The sequence below is a fragment of the Rattus rattus genome, chromosome 10 (genome assembly GCF_011064425.1).
Source record: "Rattus rattus isolate New Zealand chromosome 10, Rrattus_CSIRO_v1, whole genome shotgun sequence".
Classification (NCBI taxonomy): domain Eukaryota; kingdom Metazoa; phylum Chordata; class Mammalia; order Rodentia; family Muridae; genus Rattus; species Rattus rattus.
In genome coordinates, this window is record NC_046163.1 from 65,976,065 (window position 1) to 65,996,115 (window position 20,051).

Genomic DNA, 20,051 nt, shown 5'->3' on the forward strand with positions numbered 1-20,051 from the left:
CACCAATACCTGGACCCCATTTCAAACATGGTCTTCGGTGGTGGCTTCTAAATTAAATTGAACGCTGCAGAATGCCCTGCCTTCTCCTGGGGCCCTTCTCTCAATGGTCTTGGTTGGCATAAACCCGGACGCTCTGGAGTAGAAACCATATAGTAAAAGTGTATCTGGATTTGGATAATAAGAATGCTGACATTATCTAAGATAGAAACACTGTGTGCAGAAGACACAGAGGAAAACCAGCATGGCAGAGCGCACCTGTGATTCCTGCACTTGGGAGGCAAAGGAAGGAAGATCAGTTCAAAGCCATCCTTGGCTACATAGCGAGTTCAAGGTCAGCCTGGGCTACGTGAGATCGTGTTTCGAAAATAAAATAAAACAAAACTAAAAAGGAAAGATGAAACAAAACAAAAAACCCTGAGCTCCAACGTTCAAAAAGAACGACGCTGTGAGGACCTTTTCATTAGCAGCTGGGAAACGGATTTTTTTCTTCTTCTCATTTTAACAAGTCCTAAAAGCAGTTTGGGGAATTGAATATTCAACTGGAGTGTGTGTTTGACATGCATTGGAATTTTGTGCGATTTCCAACAGTGAAATACCATTTCAAATAATACATTGTTCACGTTAAGATATTCTGGGTCTAACCCCCCTTTAATTGTAATAAAAAGTTTTCAAAGACAAAAATGGACAAAGGCCAGTGGTCCTGTACATCTGCGAAGGCGGATGGGGACCTTACCCTCTCCCCACTGCAGCGGGCTTCCTCAATGTGTTTCCGAAACCCTTAAGGTAAGATTTAAAAAAAAAAAAATTGGACAATTGTCAAGGATGGTTGATTTTTAAGACTTAACTACCTGAGCAATGTTCATTTAAAATAACATATGAGTCTCAATCAAAATGACCTAAGCTTAGCAAATGACTGCTTTGTCCTTCCTTTTCAAGGAAGTCTGAGGTGGTAGAAAATTGGTAAGAGTGAAATTTCTTTGGCGAATGTCCTTTATTTCTTTGTGGGAAAATTTTTTCTTTTACTGCAATAGCTTTTTTATTAAAAAAAAAAAATCGAGCTTTGGGGAAAACTGCTTGTAGGAAGTTTCTTTAGTCAAAGAGTTTGGTTTTCACCTCTCACTTATCAGACTACAGACCTACCAAGGAAACAGATGTTACTGGTTTCCCTCGCCTCTGCCCACCAGATGTTTCTGTCGCTATAAGGTCCCCTTTGAGCTGTTCCAACAGTACCGAGTGGGCCTGGTGATATCCTACGGTCTTGAAGTTATGAGCCCATATTTGGGTCAGCTACTTTTCCTGGCTGGGTTTTTGCAATGCTTCTGCCTTCCAAACATGGCTGAACTTCTGAGAGAATCCTGGGTAGTCTCCCAGAGTGCTAGGCCCTTGAGCCATGTCTCTGTAAACAGACAGCCCCTTATTCTGTCTACTTTAAGTGGTCTAGTTAGTTACACGCCTTGAATGGTTAATGTGAACTGTCGACTTGACAGACTCTGGACTCAGCTGGGCTATAGGCCTGTGGCCTGCCGCCGTGCAGCTAGTCCAGTTGGTATGGGAAAATCCACCTTAATTCTGGCTTAGACCACTCCCTGAGTAGGGGATCCTGGACTGTATGAACTAGGGGACGTGAGCTTAGCCACTGTGCGCATGCGTTCCTCGCTCTCTGCTTTCCAACTGTGGATATGGAGGGAACAGCTACTTAAGTTCCCGGCGCCTTGACTCTGCACCCGAGATAAACCGTGAACCAGAGCAAGCCTTCTCTCTTTTAATTAGATTTTGTTGGCGTTTTGTATCACAGCAACCAAAAAGGGAAGCTACGATGCGTCCTCCCTCGCTAGATTTTTGAGAGCACATGTAGAGAATCCCTACATGACAGCTAAAGCCATAGGAGACACGTGACGTGCCTCTCCCCGGTGTTGTCTGGGCGTCCTAGTGCGTTCATGACTGTTTTGATGACAGCACTGGGCTGCGGTTTCTGTTGTTGACTTGTTGATTTAAGGACTAGCTGTCTTCCGGGATATTGTCATCAAAAGCTATAAGAGCAGATCATAAATATGTCAAGTGCTTGCTCGGGATTGGGGGAGCTTGATTTTTCCTGCGATCCAGTCTGGCACAGAGATTCATTTTACCTAAAATTATCACCCTTAGAGAAGTTAATACCCCCCCTCAAATGGCCTATATGCACATAGATGTGTGTATACTAATTATTTTAACTTTCCCCCACATATGTCAACAGTTATAAACGATATTCTGAAGAGGGCCTGCATTACAAATTCTTAAGCTCAGGTCTCAGTCAAAATGCTGACACCTGGCCTACCAATCCCTATTGGTTCTGTGGGTAAGAAGGTCTGGGAGCCCGTGGTCTCTATGATCCAGGTTTTCTTTTTGAAATGCTTTATATTATTTTCTCATTGATTAAAATGTTCTTAGGGGTTGTGGAGATTGGCCAGCTGATACAAGGCTTGGTGTACGAGTATGAGGACCTGCCCTTGGGTCCCATGTCCTCACGTAAAATGGCAGTATCTGTAATCCCAGCACTGAGAAGGGCAGAGACAGGTAGATCCATGGAATTCACTGGCCAGCTGGTCCAGATAAATCAGGAAGCTTCAGGATCAGTGAAGGATCTACCTTAGGAGGCAAGGAAGTTAAGCGACTGAGGAAGACCCTGACCAACACTGACCTCTGGCCCCTCTCCCACATCACACACACCTGCATCCTCACATCCACACACAAACATACACCACACAGACAGACCGCTGCTTATGCACATTTCATTTCTGTAGCTACTTTTAAGCTCCTGTGAAGACTTATGCCATCCTCACTGTCACCATCTCTGTCCAACTACAGCAAACAACACATTTCACACCACAGAGGGACAATCGGCTCAGCCTTAGTGTGGCTGTACATCTGTGAAGCCACAACCAAAATCAAGAGTATGAACACCATATCTCTCCCCGAGTTGCTGTGTGTCTCTTTATAATCCTTACCCTGGCTTTCCTGGATCCCCCTCCTGTCTCAACATAGCCACCTTCTTGTCTTTGCAGGTAGATACGCATTTCCACGCTTTTATATAATATATTCTTTTTGAACTCAGCGTAATTATACCATCTCTCCACATCGTAGCCTATATCAGTAGTTTGTTTTGTGTCGTGGCTGAGAACTTCTTTGGTTGGATAAAGGCACTGTCACGTGTTTAATCCCGTCGATGTCTGGGTTTATCTCATTTAGGTTGTTAAAAGAAGAAGGAAAGAAAACAAACTCAAAGCACGTTAGACCATTTGTGTATGAGTCTTTTTCACACATGGGCTTTCTTTCTCTTTGGGGCCTAGGAGTGGACTGAATGTTGGGTGTTTGGCTTAGGTGTTTGATCACTGTGACGTAAAACTAAAACAGAAAATTAGTACCAGAAGAGTGAGGTGATTGCTGCGACCTACCCGACCATGTGGTTCAGAAGTGCAGGGAACTGGTTTCCAAGAAGCATTTGGAACAAAAGGAGAGGCAGGCTAGGTAAAGCCTAGGATGCCACAAACAAAACTTTCTGGTGATGCCAACTAGAGTCCAGTCAGTTGAACTGCACTCATGAGGCTTCATGAAAAGAGGGGGGAGCGAGGGAGGGAGGGAGGGAAGGAGGAGAGAGAATCAGAAACTAGAACCATTAAACACAGACAAAGGAAACTTTCCATTTTCTGTGTCCTGAACTTTTTGTAGGGGGTGAACTCAAGGGTGATAAACTAATCTTGTCATCTTGTTAAGGAAATTTCAACTAGAAAAGTATTGTTCTGGGGTTGGGGATTTAGCTCAGTGGTAGAGCGCTTGCCTATGAAGCACAAGGCCCTGGGTTCGATCCCCAGCTCCAAAAAAAAAAAAAAAAAAAAAAAAAAAAAAAAAAAAAAAAAAAAAAGTATTGTTCTGCTGTGGGTTTTGTTATGCGTCTCATTTGAGGCTTCTTTTAAACCCTTTGCTGCCTTTGTGCTATACTTTATATGTCCTCATTTTTAATTCCTGGTGGCTCTTTTCACACCAGAGGTAAATACCATGTTAGATTTTATGATATGTGGGTATTCTGCCGCTGTAGCCTTTTCATCCTTTCAGCGGTATATTTCAAAAGCATTCACTTTTAATAATTATGAAGTCAGATTTTATAGTCTATGGATTCTGGCTTTCTTGTGATATCAGAAGAAATCATTCTAGCTCATGTGGACCATGGAAGTTTCCCCCTGTGTCTCATCATGTGTTTTGTGTGAGAAATGTAGAGGTGGTTGTGTGCATTCTTTATCCAATTTAATAATCCCTATCTTTTAATTGTAATATTTAGACCATTTATATTTAATGTGATTACTAGGAATGGTAGACTCAAAGCCATTGCTGTCCCAACCTGCCTCACGTGTTTGTTTTCTTCTCTCTCTCTGTTTCTCTCTCTCTGTGTCTTTCTCTCTTCCTTTCCCATTTCTTTTAGATTAATTAAATAATATCATCGTGGCTTTATTTTGTTCTCGCATTAGTTCTTGACTAGTTGTTGTAATTACTTTAATATTTATACCGTTTGTCTTTTACTTCTTGTATCTATATTCAGATGATGTTATGCAATTCACAGCAGCACATTTTAGACTTTCTGGTCTTGAATTTTATACTGTTGTTATCACTGCTTTTGTTCCTCAATTATTGTCCTCATATCACACATCACCATTACTGTTTGTTTAAACAATCAGTTATCTTTCAAAGGGAGGTAAATGGAAAGAGAAAAGGATATGTTAGTGCACCATTTCTTTTGTTCTCTCATCAGTGAAAATGAGATTTTGGATTCCCTTTGTATCTTTGCTTGTTTTCGTTTTCTCTTTTTGTTTTCTTCTTTAATGTGTATGTCTGTGTCATGTATGCGTGCATGTGTGTGCATTCGTGTGTGTGTGTGTGTGTGTGTGTGTGTGTGTGCGAGTCTGTGTGTTTGCAGACGTCTGGGGTTGATGTCGGGAGTCTTCCTCATTAATTCTTCACCTTGCTTTTGGGAGACAAGATCTCTGCATCAAACAAACCCAGAGCTCACTGATGCAGCCCATCATATGACACACCTCAGCTTGCTGCTGGGCTCCTCTGTCTTGACCTACCAAGCCTAGAATTACAGGAAGTTGCTCCAGCTGGTATCTGTGCAGGTGCTGGGAATTCAAACGTGGGTCCTCACTCTGGCCCAGCAAGTGCTTTAACCCCTGAAATCTTTAGCCATCTCCACAGTCCCCGAATCCAGGCATCCGTCTAGTCCCATCTTCTTTCTGGCTTAATAATGTCCTTTAAGACTCTTGTGTAATAGGTAGGTGTATGATAAATAATGTCACCCCATGTATCAGCAACAGTATATTCTGCCTTTGTTTCTGTGAGGAATTGAAGAATCTCCGTTGATAGGGTCCCCCCCCCTTCATTACTCTAAGCGTGTTTCCTGGCCGTCTTCTTCTGTGTGCTACTTTCGACGGGGAGCCATGCCCCTCCTTACCTTCATGCCTTTGTGTCTGCTTGCTTTTAAGGCTTCCCCTTTATCATTGATTTTGAACAATGCGATTATGATGTACCTTGGCATCGTCTTCTTTGTGCTTCTTATGTTGAGGTTTCTGGGACTTCATTGATTTTATAAGCTTATAAATCTCCCTTGCTTAAACGTTGGAAGCATACAAAATGCAGTTATTATATTAGTTGGTTTTCCATTGTTGTGGTAAAGATGCCTGCGTTTGGTAATTCAGAAAGCAAGGGTGATTCATTCAGCCCCCAGTTCTGAAGGCAGAAAGCCCAAACAGCCCTCCCCAAACAGCCATCAACAGTTCTGCCAGAGCCAGCCCGATTCTGTGACATCATTGGCAGTGCCCTTTGTGGGACGCAGAGACCTCAGAGAGACAGGTAGGCACGACTCATGTTTAGACAAAAATTGTTCTTATGGAATCTATCTTTGGGTTTCTAGATTTGTCCTGACCTCTCCTAGCAGTGACACTTAATGACACCTCCACTCTGAGTAAATCCCTCTACTTCTAAAGGCTCTTTCCTACCCTGGCTTTTAAAATATTTTAATTTAACTTTTTAAAATGATATGCAAATGTGAGTCTAAGTGCTTGTGGACTCAAGAAGAAGGTCAGAGGTCAGAGTCTATGGAAGGTAGAGTTACAAATGTGTAGGTACTGGGAACCGAACTCAGGTCCTCTGTAAGATCAATACAAGCTCTTGATGAACCACTTCCCCAGTCTTCTTCCTCCTTCTAGGAGTGCTGCACAGGTGCCCCATCATGTGGTGCCATTTCTGGGGAGAAAGGAACAGACCCTACTCAGGAACTGACAACACACCAAAGTAAGGATACCACTAAAGCCTGTTGTATTGTAAGTACTTACAGGAGCATGGGTGAGGGGCTACTTACAAGATCGGAAAGGACTCATAGACAGTCATGTCACCAGCATGGATGACAGCATGCAAAAGTTGGAAACCTGGGGTGTGCTGCACAGCAGCAGGCAGCTCAACGGGTTGGAGAATGTCCTTTGCAGGTAGCTCAGATGGTTGGGGCCTCTTCACTCAGGTTGGTTAGTCTCTTCTTTCAGGCAGCTTAACTTGTCTGAAAGTATCATTCAGCACTCTTTATTGCTTACATATGTTTAGTGGAGGGTCCTAGTAAATCTGGTCAGTTTTAGAGACTTCCTGAATCCTTTCATGTGTCTACTTCCTTGGTATAAGGAGCTTCCCTGAGGACAGAATGTTTCCCTTTTCATTAGAACACCCTATTCTTTTTACCTCCTGGTTAATATCCTTAATGAGCTTAATCCATCAGAGGAAAAATTTTAACCTGGGAAGAAACTGTTACTCAACTAGCCAGGGCCTCGACACATGAAGCTTGGGGGTGTATTCAACCTCTGTCTAAACCACAGCCATTATTCTAACTGTTCTAGTACCCTTGCCTTCTAATTCTAATGTCTGAGCAGACTGGTTTTTCTCCTCATTTAAGGATATTATTTCCTGATGGTATTCAATACCTAGTAATTTTTGATTGGATCACCACATAAAGGGTATTTTTCTATTTTCATGAATATCTGAGCTTCTCTCAAAGATGCTGTTAAGTTACTCAGCAATAGTCTGATTTGGTAGAATCTTACTTCTAAGATCTGTTTTGTAATCTGGAACAGTGTTCTGTTCAGAGCTCAGAATCACCCAGGAAACATGGCGACTGTCTGTGTGCTCACCCTGTGTGCCTCTTGAGCCACGAGACTTCTTTCCCAGTGATGGAGCAGACACTCTTCCTAGCCTTCTGGGAGTGTCAGACATTGGTGCCTCCAGCCTTTCTTTGCAGTTCTCTCTGCAGCCCTGGCTAATTTCCTTACGTTCACATGCTAATTAGCATTCTGCGGAACACAGGAAGGGAACCATCTGCAGATGTACAGTGTGCTCTCTCCAGCACTGACGCCTCAAATCTCTGTCCTAAGAATGTTAGCTGCCCAGCCTCTGGAGACCACCGAGCTTTGATTCCTTGGTGGTGTCTGCCGGCCCCTACATGCCTGCACCCTATCATATGCTTGGCTTTCTCTTTTAAAGGAGTAACCTGAGAAAGTCAGAAGTCTAACCTCGATGTTTCTCATTTCCCAGAGATCCCCCTCTTCCTCACCAGTCTGGAAACTTAAAGGATTCTGCAAATTCTAGGCTTTGATTATTGGTGTCGAAAGATTGGAACTGTTGGCTGAATGCAGAAATCACTGATCCAATTCCTTTCTTCCTTCATATCTTTTCTCTCTTGTAGGTGTGTGTGTGTGTGTGTGTGTGTGTGTGTGTGTGTGTGTGTATTTGCACATGTGCAAGGAAGCCTAGGGTCAACCATGGGTGCTGTCTTGGGTTTTCTTGTTGTGAAGAGACACCATGACCATGGTAACTCTTCTAAAGGAAAACGTTTAACTGGGGCTGACTTACAGTACAGAACTTTAGTCCATTATCAGCGTGGCGGGAAGTGTGGTGCACCTAGGCAGACCCGATGCTGGAGAGGAGCTGAGGGTTCTACGTCTGGATCCACAGGTGGCAGGAAGAGAATGAGACACACTTCCTCCATCAAGGCCACACCTCGTAATAATACCACTCTCTGTGGGGGCCATTTTTATTCAAACTGCCACAGATATGGTTCTTCAGGAGCTACAGGGTCTCTTATGGGGACACAAGGCTCCTGGATTAGGTTAACCTGTCTGGCTTGTGATTCCCTGGCATCCACCTATCCCTGCCTCCCCAGTGCCATTATTATAAGCCTGAAATACCACACCAGCTTTTTCTGTGGATTCTGAGGAGTCAGGGAGTCTGGCAACAGAACTCAGGTCCTCACATTTGTATGGTAAGGACCGTCCCATCTGAGCCATCTTCCCAGCTGCTACTATATCTCGGTACCAATTCTGGGAGTGAGGGCGGTCACGTGGGCTCAGGTTTCCTGTGGGTTTCCTATCAGCCAGACTCTCTGCTCCATGTCATACATACATACGTGGGACTAGTCGCTTTGGCCTCATATCAACCTCGGGAGAGAAGTATCAGGATTTTACCAATGTGGAAACCGAGGGATGAGTGACTAGCTCAGAGTGACAGTGCCCGAAAGCATCAGAGCCAATAAACGACGTCATTGTCTAAGCTCATCCCTTGACCGGCTTCACAGAACTGCTGTCTCAGACAGGAAGCACACTGTGGGAAGTCACGGTCCTGATAGCCACAGCTTGGGGATTTGTAAAGGGTCTACTCAGTGATCTGGACAGGGATGCAAAAAGTGCTAAATCTTCGTGGGCCTGACTTTTCTCATTTTGCCCAGGGAACAGGGAGCACCCATTTCTACCAAGAGAACTCCTGTAAAAACAAAATGAGTTAGCAACTGTAACGAACCCATTACGGCACTGGTGTGTGCCTAGAAGCTCCTAGAGAAACAACGTCTGCGCATGCCCTGAGCCTGCGAGCCACTCACTGCGGATCAGGAAACAGCGCCATTGTGCAGCCCCGCAAAAACCATGCCCAATCCTCCTACAGGTTTTCGTTTGATGACAATATCTGGATCTTTAGTTCTCATAGTCATCTTCTCTTCTCCCTGTACACTTACAATCTTTATTTGAAGGAAGAGCTATCGTTCCTTCCTGTTTTACAAACAGAGAAGGTAAAACAAAGAGAAGACGCACCTTGCACCCAAGTTCACCTGGGTTTGGTGGTGCAAACCTGTAATCCTAACACTCGGGAGGCTGAGAAGGAAGAATTGTGGGTTCAAGCCTAGCCTAGGTCATAGAGTGAGATTCTATCTCTAAAACAGACAGACAGACAGACACCCCAAGGTAAGCAAGTGGCACAGCTGGCTTTGCAATCAATTTTAGTTTCCTATATATTACAAATGAAATGTCAGTCAAAAATTGAAACAATTTTTTGAAGAATTAATTTTAAGTGTATATTTTGTCTAGAAGTGTCCTTAGAGCCCAAACAAGGGGCACTGTCCCAGAAAATGGGAATGTGTCCCGTGAAATAGATTCTTAAGTCACTGGGAGAGATAGCATGGGTCTTCGGCGTTTGGCTCCTGGAGTTTTAGTACCTGGCCCCAGCGAAGAGTCAGGTATTTTCTGACGTGACCGTGATTCCCAGAGGTGGTTAGACACTCAGAGTTGCTGACTTAGGTTTTTCTCCTCTTTCCAGGCTTTCCCATTGTGTGCATATGAAAGTACACATTTAATGTTTGATTTTAAATGCAACGACATATTGGTAAAATTGGCACATTCTTTTTGCATGTCCAGAGTTGGAACCTGCGGGCAAATGGAAATAAAACTGGCCCTAGGCAGTTAATATATTCTAGGTATACACAAGTCAGCAAAGGATATTCTTTAAAGTAGCCCTCCCCGCCCCCTCCCACCAAAGAATACTTAAGGGAAACTAGGAAGGAGATGTCTTCAGAGAATTGTTTCCTAGTCGTTCAGAATACAGAGGGAAGCATCAAGCAGTGGCCAGCGCCCGGTAGCAGACTGTCATTTCTTGGTTTGATGTTCCAGGGTTTAATTGTCTTTCATGTGAACAATAGCAGACACTCTCTGGTGTGCTATGCTGTCGTGATGAAAGGGGGTCGTTCTTGCATAGCAATAGCGTTTTTATTATTAGCGTAAAAAATTAGCAAGCTGGAAGTCGTTAGAAGGAGTTTCACTGGCATTAATTGTGATTCAGCCTGAATTTGTTTGCAGACCAGTGCGGCAAGACAATAGCAGAGAGAGAGAGAGAGAGAGAGAGAGAGAGAGAGAGAGAGAGAGAGAGAGTGCAATATTAATAGCCTTCAAGTTATTGTACCATTTAGTGAGACTTAATAAGGTGTCTGCTGTCAACCAGAATTTATTTTTAAAAAAAGACATAGTAATTGATGTATCGCAGTAAGTATGGATGAGGGCTCAACTTGATTAATGTACGGGTTGGCTTTTTAAGGCATTTTAAAAAGGCCTCTTAACAGGGTCTTAGGAGACAGGCGCTAGCCTGCTATAAACTCCCTCTTCCCTGTTGGAAAACAGTGTGACAGCTGCTGATGTCTCCTGTGGCTTCTCTTTTCCCCCCTCTTCCTGATCAGAGAAAACCGAAGCAATATACTCTTCGTCAATAATTGCACTGCTTAGGAATCTTAGAAGGGGATTTTGGCTTTTCTCTCCAGAGAGGGCTTTCCAAAGGTTAAATTAGTTCTACTGCTTTGGCTTCAGAATATCGCTTTCGATAGGGGATAGATTTGGGTTTTTAAATAAGCTGCTATTTTGTGGGTTGCTTGAACCTTGACCTGCTTTGACATAAAGTATTTCGATGCCAGAAGTGGACTAGATTCAAAAGCAATTTCAGGTTGAGTTCTGGCACTCTCAAGAGGATAATGTTCACACACACACACACACACACACACACACACACACACACACACACACACGGGGAGAGGGGTTAGGGCGGGAATGAGTTAGTGGCAGACAGATGAATAGCCACACCTACATCAGACAGGGAAGAGTCAGTTTTTCAGTCACCTGTAGATTTATCTCTCTCTTTTGCTCCCACACTCTGAATATTGACCCCATTTTCTCCTTTCACAAAAAAAAAAAAAGAAAAAAAAAAAGAAAAAGAAAAGAAAAAAGGAAGAAAGAAAGAAAAAAGAAAGAGGCAACCCATGTGAGTTACAATCCCCTCGGAGAAGAGGAAGAAAGGAAGGCAAAACCAGGAACACTTTGCCTCTGGTATCCATAGACGTCAACACTGCACTCCAGTGTCATAGGTCACTCAGTTGAAGACCCCGGGTTGTCACCCTGCACTTGGAGGAAGCTCCTCATTCAGGAGCTGCTTGCATATGAACTTAGAGAAAGCCCTTTGGGTCCTGGCTCTTAAGTTTGTTGGGGAGCTGGTACCAGCCAGGCAGGGACGCTCTCTCGGGTGGATAAAAATGCAGGTGTGTCACACAGGTGAATTTGCCTTCTGTAATGGCAACTTGACTACATCTTGTCAACCTGACTACATCTGAAATGAACTACAATCCAGAATCGGAGGGCTCACCCGTGATCCAGATCTTAAAAAACACAAGTTTTTGACCTGGATCTCGGCCTGGAGATCTTGAGGAATAGTAACCTTGAAAAGCTTAGGCCCAGGCAGGGTAGTACACACCTTTAATCCCAGGATACTGAGGCAAGGAGACTAAGACAAAGAGTTCAAGGTCAGCCTGGGACAAAGCAAGTCCCAGATCCCGTTGTGGTGGCATACTCCTCTACTCTGGGCCACACCTTCTGCTGGAGACCTACAAAAGTACCTTGGAAGAAGGAAGACTCTCTCTTCGACGCTTGCATTTACTTGCCAGCACGTGTGTTGGAATCTGCTTCTACAGAGGAGCAGCTGAAACGACCAGCCTCGTGGGACTGAGCAACTACTAGATCCTTGGACTTCCCATCCACAGCTGCCCAGTGTTGGGGGAGTTGGACTACAGACTGTAAGTCATCATGATAAATCCCCTCAATATAGAAAGACATTCCATGCATTCTGTGACGCTAGAGAACCCTGACTACCTTCCACGGCTCACACAGCCACACTGGCTGCACGTTGGTGGTCCCGTCCTAACTGAGTTATGACAGGAGTTTTCTGTTGCTGCTGGCAGTTGAGTTGCCTTTTGAATTTGCACAGTTTTCTTAATCTTTCCCATTTGACTTTTCAAATCTGCGAAATGGTAGTATAATGGTACCCGAATGGAATTTTCTAGGAATCCAGTAAGATAATTTAAAGAATGCACCAGCCCTAGGGTGGTATTGAACCCAGATCTATGTCAGTTCTAAAGGTGTCAGGAATGGAGATCCCCTGCTTATTTCTGGGGTGCTATTGCTAGGTCCATGGCTTTGTCCCTAAGCCTTGCTGCTGTCCCAGTGAACTTCAATGGCAACATTCTCTCTTTCAAAGGATGGGGTCCAAATGTTATAGTATTTCTCTAAGTGACTTTGAGAAAGAAAAACACCTTTTATTTTCCTCTAGATGATAAAACATATTCAACAAGTTCTTCTGAAACAGAGAGTCCCATTGTCTACCAAACTTATACCTTGGCTCTCCAGCCAGCAGACTCTGTTGTCCAAAAGTATTTTCAGAGGATAGACATTGAGATGCGATGATTGAGAGATGCGATCAGCTCTTTCTGATATCCATCAGACAGGACTTCACAGAGCTATAAATAGCTGTCTTCCCTACAGTAAGGATATTAGCATTTCTCCCAGATGAAAACCCCTTTGGCTTCCCTGGGTCTAGGAAGTAAACCAATTTCATCAGGCTGGACGCTCTACTGAATTGTTGTAATCGAATTTATTGGCTTCTCATTTGCGCTCTGTCCAATGTATACCTGTGGGTACCTGTAAGGTATTTGTTAGATGCTATGACATTTTAGAGGTAACCCCTGCAATTCAAGAAGACAGCAGTGCAGTGACATCACGTGATGATGGGCTGGAGGTGTCTTGGTGTATAAAATCCGTGCCACACTGAATGTGCAGACCGGGGTTCAGAACCCCAGATCTGCATAAAAGCCAGGAAGACATGGGGACCACCTATAATCCCAGCATGCAGAAGATAGAAACAGAAGACAGCATGGCAAGTTGACCACCTAGAGTAGTCAGAATTAGCAAGTACAGGTTCAGTGAGAGACTCTGCCTTAGTCAATAAAGGGTAAAGTGACCATGGAAGACAAGCGACATCACTTCAGATTTCCATATGCACACATATACATACACATGCATATGGACTTGGACCCATACAGATGTGAACATACAGCATATTTTCATGTGTATGCACACACACATGTACACAATTCACACACACACACACACACACACACACACACACAGAGACAGAGAGAGAGAGAGAGAGAGAGATTAAGAAGCAGGTAGGTGAGCTTAATGACATTCCACAAAATAACGGGCTGGTGGAACAGCATCCTCTATTTTTATAACATTTTAGATTCAATAAAGGGATATGCGTTCTAGAGGGAGGAAAAGAAACAAAATTTTAAAAATAAATCTTACAATATATACATACAAATTTCTAAGCGGTCCATGAAGAACTGAATACTTGAACCATTTCATAGCAGAATTATCAGTTTAAAAAAGGTAGGAAAGGTAACAATAGCTATTAGTACTGGGAACACTGATCAGGGCAACAAGTGACTACTTCTGATAACATTGATCAGGGCAACTTTACGGTGGAGGCTTCGCAGGCCTTGGGGGAATGGTGTCTTCGGAGACCAACCATTTGAGCTCATCTTTGGAAAGGAAGTAGAATGTGATGGGTAGATGATGAGGACAAGGGACAGTAAGTGGCGGTGTGTAAGGCAAGGGACACTCAGAATAGAGGTGTGCTGAAACAGCTATGCATCAGGAACTACGACTGATTTCAGCTACCATACAGAGTTTGTGGAGTGGGACTGGGTCCCATGGGATGCCTTTGAAGTGGGATACAACATGGTTGGGATACAACATGGTCCACCGTGGGCTTTGAAAGAAGCTGGCAACTGGTAATGGGTGGGCTGATACAGGCATGGAGGCCAGTCTGAAAACCGAGTTATGCTTGGAACATTTGTGGTTTCTCTTGGTTAGCACTTAGCTCAGAAAGGGATTGTCTGGTGTACACTGGTCAGTGTACTGGTCAGCAGACGATGTCTGGGCAGTTTATACCTTCGGTTTAGTTAGTTCTGTGGCATAACTGTGGTGTAGACCTTTAGAACTCTGTTTACATCCTGGACTGAGACATTTGGGCGATACCAAGTTTGGGAGCTGTTTGCAAAGGACAGTGGTTCAAACATTCAGTCTGGGACACCGCAGGTTAACAGCATTTCTATGCAACCTCATTTACGAGGAATATCCGAAGCAGGTAAGCTGTGTCTGGTGTGTACCATGGGTTCTTGTACAGTGAGTAGGGTCCTGTCAGAGTGACTCAAGTGCATACACAGGGAATGCTCTGGGGAGATCTCAGGCGGGAAGCAGGGCTAAGAGTGGACGGCTTGCGCCTCTGGAGCTGAGTGTTCTGAGCTCAGACTTGATTCTTGGACTTGGAGGTTTTAAGTTCTTAAAAAATAAAATAACCAAGCTATTCAAATAGGTTGTTCTCACTATTTTGCTCAACAAGTCTACTTTGACTTTCAAATCCTATAAATCGAATTTCATTCAAAATCCACTAACATTTAAGTTTGGGGATCCACTGGCCTATGCACAACTTTTTCCAGTATTAAACAAGATATCAGAGAAAAGCACACCTCATTTCCCAAGAGAACCCACAGTCTCTACGGAAATGCCCACACGGCATGCTAACTCTCCCTGCCAACGCACACAGTCTCTTTCCTGAAATGCTCAGAAGTCACTAGATTTTCTGGAGCTGGACTTGCAGGCAGGGAGAGCCACCCTGCATAGACGCCGGCAAACAGACATGGGTCTTCTGATGAGTTGGACCACTCTTAACTGCTGAGCTATCTTTCCAGCCTAAAGAAGCATTTCTGAAATGATACAGGAAGCAAGCACACAAACGCTTGGGGGAAGGGCTCTCTCTACCTGGAGTCTCTTCATCCCAGCAGTGATAAGATCCAGCCAACTGCTGCTGGGTCATTCTTCCTCTTTATCCCAGGTGTGTCCTTAACTGTGTGATGCTTTCTTGGACTTCCTTGTTTTATAAATCAGTGTCAGCAAGGCCCAGCTAGCGATTTCCCTGTGCACTCCGAGATGGCAGCGTGCTAGCATGGCCGTGTGCTAGCATGGCCGTGTGCTAGCATGTTTGATGGGTCTTTATGGCTATCCCATCAGGGAGAAATGAGGGAACTTAGCTGCAGAGAGGAGAGGCACAGTCCTCCGGGTTGCCAGGCTACAATGGGGTCTTAGGGTGGATGCTGCCACATGCCTCCTGAGGCTGAGGGCCACATAAACAACAGAAGTTCATCTCTCACAGTTTTGGAATCAGGAAGAGTTTCGGTCGCAGTGGGGTTCTTCTGAGGCCAGTCTTCTGCACTGTAGTCGGCTGGCATCTCCTTGTAACTCCCCCAGCAGAAAGAGGACCGGCTATTAATAGCCCTCTGGTACTGTAAAGAAGAAGAGGAAACACAGGGGCCAGGGCTCTGGCCTGAAGATGGCTTTACCTCAGGCTCCTCGCTGCTCAGGCCAGCACAGTGAAGGTTAGGATTTCAACGCGGGCGTTTGCAGTGGGGCATAAACTTTCAGTTCACAGGAGAGTTCACGGGCACATTTTTCTGTATCCCCAAATTGACCTTGGTGCCAGAAGAAAGCCTTAAAAAAGGCAGAGACAACTCACGGGTTTCAGCTCGTGCTGCGTCAGATCAGGCAGCTTTTAGCAGTGAGTGGGCACGGGGAAAGTGTTCTTATCCTGTACACACACACACACACACACACACACACACACACACACACACACAAACCATGCTAATCACGTACAAATCTTTACCTTTGTTTGTGACACCCTCCATATAGTCTAGGAAAATTTCAGAAATCCTGATTATATCACAGTATCTAATCATGTATAAAATATATTCAATAAAAATATGCTGGACTTTCATAGTTATGTCATTTAATAAGCTCATGTGTATGTATTAAATAATATATGTAATTGTATGCACCATAGTATAATTATAATGTTATTTATTATGTAAAATGTAATTTAACATACATTTATTAATTATACTATAAAATACATGCAAACAATTTAGATTATATAATAAAATAAGATATAAGATATTGAGATATTTATTAGATAATATACAAATATATTATTTAATAAATTACATTCGTGCCTGAGTATGTATGTACAGGGTGCCTGTGTGTGTGTGTGTGTGTGTGTGTGTGTACATTTTCTCATGTGTGTTGCTGTGTGTATGTGCAAGTGCCTGTGCACATGTGTGTGCATGTGAAGGCAGGAAGTTGCCGTTAGGTGTCCTCACTTTATCAAGGCAGGGTCTCTAGCTGGACCTAGGGCTGGCCAGCTTGCTCCAGCAGCCTCCGTCTCTGCCTCCTGTGGGCTGGAACTACAGGTGTCTGTGCTGTCACAGCTGTCTGGCTTTTAAGTGAGTTCTGGGACCTTGACTCCAGTTCTCACACTGGCAAGGCAAGTACTTTACTTACTGAATAATCTCTCCCCCACCCCCACTTAAAATAGAGTTTTATGTTTAAACTCAAATTTCTAGCAGGCCATGTATGTTAGAGAAGAGAAAGAAAATTAATAAAATTACAGTCAATGAGATACAAAATTATAGCTAAATATTCATTATCATTTATATTCTCTGTCTGTCTCTGTCTCTCTGTTTCTCTCTCCTCTCTCTCCTCTCTCTCTCTCCCCCTCCCCCCGAGCAGAGGGAGTGCCTGGCGTACCATTAAGCTGCACCCCCTCGCCCAGCACATCTCTTAATTCAGACATATTTCTGAGGCCTCTTGCCCCTCGCACTCTGGCACACGGCAAAACTCAGTAAGGTACTCCGCCTACGGTCGGTAGCATAAGCCATTCTCACCTCCACTCTGGAAAACAGTGCCGCGTTCATCATGGAGGTAACGAAGCCCCCTGACGTGTTGTGTGTGTCCTTTGGCTTTGCTGCTTTAATTTCTCGTAGGCCGGAATGCCACGGACAGCTGTGCCGTGAAGCTGGGCTGGTGGGAATGCTCCTGCAGTCTCAGCTGCTTGGCAGGGTTGAGTGGGGAGATCACTGGAGCCCAGACCACATCTCCAAACTCAAGCCAACTCATATCCACCAAGGGACAGGCACAAGCCTTTGGACTGTGGTGGAAGAGACCTTCAAAATCTTTTCATTAGCATATTTTAATCAGACTAATGAATTTGATGATGACATCTCCATACGTGTGTGCCCTGTATTAGGATACATTTCTCCCCGTCCTGTCTTGTCCCCTTTATCCTCCGTTCCCCTGCCTTCCTACTCCTCCCAACTCTGGTCTTTTTTGTACTTGAAGGCCCCTTTCTTGTGTTCCTCGTGACTTGTTCCTCAGTGTGCTACCTGTGGGTGTTTGTAGCTTGAGCCCCGAGTTGAGTTGAGGAATCTGCGGGGTTTGCAGGTTCTCTTTGAGACGAGCCTGGTTAATACCTAGACACTCATTGCTGAGGGGTGGGGTGGGGTGGAGAGAGGTGGGGGATGGAGGGAGAGGGGAGAGAGGAGGAGGGAGGGAGATAGAGGGGAGGAGTGGGGGAGGGAGCAAGAGGGGGAAAGAGGGAGGGAAGGAGAGAGAGGAAGGGGGAGAGGGAGGGAGAGAAAGGGAGGCAGTGGAGAGGGGGATGGGGGACAGGATAGAGGGAGGGAGGGAGAGAGGGAGGGGGAGAGGGAGAGGAAGAGAGAGAGAGAGAGAGAGAGAGAGAGAGAGAGAGAGAGAGAGAGAGAGAGAGAGAGAGAGAGAGAGAACAAAGGCAGGAATTGGGGTAGGGGAAGTCTCAGTTGGTAAAACTGCTTGTCCTGCAAGGAATGAAGTCCCACCCTCGGCACACATGTTAGGACCTGGGTGGTTAGAACCTAGGTAAGTACAGCCCTGGAACCTCAGTGCTGGGGAGACAAAGACAGATCCCAGGAGCTGGCCGGCCAGTCAGTTAAGGTGAATCTTTGACTTCTAGTTTGAGTAGGGTTGTCTCAAAAAATAAAAGTAAGAAAAAGGGTGGGGAGTCTCTCTCTCTCTCTCTCTCTCTCTCTCTCTCTCTCTCTCTCTCTCTCTCTCTCACACACACACACACACACACACACACACACACACACACAAAGCACAAAGGAATTGGTACCCCTCTTTGGCATGGGAAGTAGCATATGGCATTGATAGGACAATTGTATTTAGTCAGTGAAACGGGCAAACAGCGAAAACACAGCTGTCATTTAGAACACGTTTCTATAACGTTTCATTTGAAGAAATAAAGCGATGATTTAAGACTTAATTAACTAATTAATTAATTTGTTCTTCAGCTATCTGTGGTTTTAAATTGTGCAAATATTTCTGTTTGGGTCTCAGTAGAAATGTTTCACTCCTTGTAGACATAGCAGAAACTCTTAGAAATTCTCCGACGCTTGTCTGTGGCCGAATGACCCTCAATCTTGTGCAGAGCTGCAGTTAAGTAAAGTTCGTTTGACTTCTCAGAGGCTCTGTTTCTTTGGGAGAGAAACTGGAAAGTACAATTTAACAGAGGTGTGAGAAATCACCCACTGAAGCAAAGTGCTTTCTGAGGGTGATGGCAGCTGCAGACACAGGGAGAGCTACACAGGGAGAGCCTTTAACCTGGGCTGTGATCTGGGCGAACTGCTATTGATGGTGGTGCTGTTTGTAACAACAGCTTCCTGGAAGGAACCCAGGGGGCCTCTTTATAGTAAGATGCAGAAAAGCCCATGAGGCTGCTGGAATATCTCCATGTTTGAAGAACCTGCACCCTTTTATTTTCTTCTCGATGTGTTTCCTAAACAATCAGGACCAAAGTGGATATGGCACGAAGGCTGTTCCCCATAGCCAGGGCTGGAGGGAAGCAGGAAGCATCCTTGCGATCTTGCAGAACGGTTTGCATGCGGTACCCGAAATGGACGGTTCTGTTCATTGGCTCTCGGGTTTTAATAGGAGCCAGTAGATTTTTCTTTAGCTCAGTGAAAGATAAATAAAAGTTCAGCGTGGTCTTCTGGATGAAAACTTTTAAGTATGGAGAGAAAACGATTCGCAGAGCCCTTGTCTATAACGCATTTCTTGTCTTCTGCTAGGCTCATGTGACGAATTCCAGTTGATAAGCCCCGGTCTCTGGAGTCAGTTGTCTGGCTAGTTATTAGGATTAAGATAAGTCCTAAGAAGGAGAGCTACAGCATGCTGTGCTACCTTTACGGGACTGGGCCACCCAGGATTTACACTGTAAACAATGCATTAGTCACCCCGACCTGCTCTCAAACTCGTGGCGAGCTCTGTAGATGCCTGAAGATGACTTTATAATGAAAAATATTTTTAAGTTAAGAAAAAAAAAACACCTCGAAGCTGTATAAATGAATTTGTAGAAGAGACAATCACTCCCTACCTTTTATGTTGGTATTTAGAGATTTTTTTAAAAAAAAAGATAATTAAGAATATGGTGTATCTCTCCTCACAAAGACATTTCCCTTTATAAAATATACTGGGAGTAGGGGACAGTGTAGTTGGAGAATTTAAGATGTAAGATTTTAGATAGATTATATATATATATATATATATATATATATATACAGCTAAAATTGAGAACTTGATTTTTTTTTCATCTTTATTAACTTGGGTATTTCTTATTTACATTTCGATTGTTATTCCCTTTCCCAGTTTCTGGGCCAACATCCCCATAGCCCCCTCCCCTCCCCTTCTCTATGGATGTTCCCCTCCCCATCCTCCCCCCATTCCCACCGCCTCCCCCGACAATCCCTGTTCACTGGGGGTTCAGTCTTGGCAGGACCAAGGGCTTCCCCTTCCACTGGTGCTCTTACTAGGCTATTCATTGCTACCTATGAGGTTGGAGCCCAGGGTCAGTCCATGTATAGTCTTTGGGTAGTGGCTTAGTCCCTGGAAGCTCTGGTTGGTTGGCATTGTTGGAGAACT

General features: G+C 44.4%; 1 protein-coding gene across 2 annotated transcripts in view; it reads left to right on the forward strand.

The window, feature by feature from the left end:
- The window catches only part of Esrrg (estrogen related receptor gamma), a 425,933-nt gene that overhangs the window by 65,431 nt on the left and 340,451 nt on the right, over window positions 1-20,051 (forward strand). The gene's annotated exons all lie outside the window — the stretch shown is intronic.